Raw genomic sequence first — 2,305 nt, forward strand, 5'->3', positions numbered from 1 at the left:
ATATTAAGACCCAGGTAATGCCAATGCTGCTTCTATATCGCCGGGAGCTTAATATATTTTCAAGGTCTTTGAAATCTCCTCCAGCACGTTCCTTCAGATGTGGATTTTTTCCTTCCCAGATAATAACCCCAGATCACTGGTGTTAACAGGAATTGACAGCCGCTGATCTGGCCCTTATTTGCATTGTAAATAACCGGGGGAAGAGAGACGCTGAGAATATTAGATCAGAATCAAGGTAATTTTCTGGAGAAAAACGGGAGCTTCTGCCCTTGAAATTCAGACTCCCAGCTCAAAGTAGTCAATTATCACGTTCTCCACAATTCCTAAATCATCCATCAGTTTTGAGTTCCTCTTCTAATCAAAACCTGTTATACTTTACCAACAGGAGTCTTCTTTGTTGTCTTACACAGGTTTTTTTTTTTGTTCACATTCTTCAAATCAAGTGAATATATTGTTTGTTCAGCAAATGTCTTCAGAGGAACACTTCCCTCAAGGCAGCTTTATTCTCTGAAAAGAACTCATTTATAAGAAATTGAATATCAACCAAAGCAGAGGAAGGCTGGGTCAGATTGTTTCGGCATTGGTGATTTTAGTGCCGTGGCTTGTTTATTACGCAGCTAATAGGGATGCTCATCCAGATATCTGGGTAACCCGGATATCCAAACTTTTTTACGCTATCCGATTCGGATTCCGGATTTTTTTTTTAAATCCGAATAGCTATCTGCGGATATTTGGACGCATGACACGGATATCCGCGGATATTGCAGATATCCAGATCCGAAATCGATTACAAAGTAAAAATCCCTCCACCCTCATCCTCCATGGATCTTGTCTTCCAGGGATTTGTAGGATGTCAAAAGCAACCTCACATACATTGGCCAATAATCAAACCCAGGTCAACTGCTTGGAAGGCAGCTATGCTGACCACTCTGCTGCCACACAGTGAATGCTTCGCTGTAGGAAAAAGTGGTGTTAAACTTCTTGGAGCAGACTTATTTCCTCCCTCCAAAAGACACACATACAGTACATCCCCATAAAATCATTTAGTAGCAACTGCGTGCACAGTCTCTGTTGTGCAATTGGTTAGCGCATTTGTCTGTTAACCGAAAGGTTGGTGGTTCAAACCCACCAAGGGATGGCCTTGCCTTTTGTGTTCAACAGTTGTCCGGAGAGAACCTCAGATAGCCATTTAGCAGCGACTGCATGCATAATCTCTGTGGCACAATTGGTTAGTGCATTTGGCTAGCAACCGAAAGGTTGGTGGTTCAAACCCACCCAGGAACAGCCTGGCCTTTTGTGTTCAACAGTTGTCCAGAGAGAACCTCAGATAGCCATTTAGCAGCAACTGCATGCACAGTCTCTGTGGTGCAATTGGTTAGCACATTTGTCTGTTAGCCAAAAGGCTGGTGATTCAAAAGGTCAGATTCGGATATCCGAACCGGATTCAGATTTTAAAAAGTACTATCCGAGCACCCCTGGCAGCTAATACTGGCGGCTGTGAGGGATCAATCTGAGCACCAGCTGTCAAGATAGGGATGCTTGGTTGGAATGGTCAATGAGATGCTAATAATTACTACTTTCATGCAAATTTTATGCAGCTTTGAAATGGTCCAATCAAATGCACTCCCTGTCAGGTTTCCAATTTTGATTGGTCCAGTTCTAAGCATGCATTAAGTTTGCATGAAAGTCGTAATTTCTTTTTTTGCATCTTATTGGTCATCTCTAACCTCTTGCTGCTTGGATTTGGTGCCAAGGATAAAGAAAGCATCAGAGAAGTAACTACAATGAGCCCCGCCCAGATATCTGCCTTCCCCTCCATACACACACACACTTTCCCCCCAAACACACAGTATTGATCTGCATAACATGGTCCCGGGGGCTGGGTTTGTACCTAATGCAGAGCAGTAGTGACAGGGGAGCACCATGTGACTCTTTCCTGCATGTCATGTGACACAAAGGGATTGGAGTCGTGTGGTGTTGAACGGCGCTTGTACAGTGAAGAGGAGAGTGGACAAGCTGTCCTGCCACCAGAAGCCAGTAATGTATGGTTCTGCTGCTGCTCTGCATTTACACAGGACCAGGCCCTCAAGGCCCTGGGCCCTCCACCCTACACTTTGTGACAGCAGGGGTCATGGGGGTTATTGTCACACCCCTGGACAGTAAGTATCGACTAGGTTTATTGGTTAGGTGTGGTTTGCATTGGCTAGAGTTAGGAGATAGGGTATGAGGAAGATAGTTTTTTAGGCTAGGGTTAGGAAATAAGGGCTGAATTGTAGGTGTAGTACGGATAATTAATACAACATTA

At 44.1% G+C, this 2,305-nt stretch overlaps 1 non-coding gene across 1 annotated transcript; it reads left to right on the forward strand.

The window, feature by feature from the left end:
• The first annotated feature begins 1,210 nt into the window (after positions 1 to 1,210).
• On the forward strand, positions 1,211 to 1,284 carry TRNAA-AGC (transfer RNA alanine (anticodon AGC)). The gene has a single exon. It is a non-coding gene; the product is annotated as a tRNA-Ala (tRNA).
• The last annotated feature ends 1,021 nt before the right edge of the window (positions 1,285 to 2,305 follow it).

This window comes from Hyperolius riggenbachi, chromosome 3 (genome assembly GCF_040937935.1).
Source record: "Hyperolius riggenbachi isolate aHypRig1 chromosome 3, aHypRig1.pri, whole genome shotgun sequence".
Classification (NCBI taxonomy): domain Eukaryota; kingdom Metazoa; phylum Chordata; class Amphibia; order Anura; family Hyperoliidae; genus Hyperolius; species Hyperolius riggenbachi.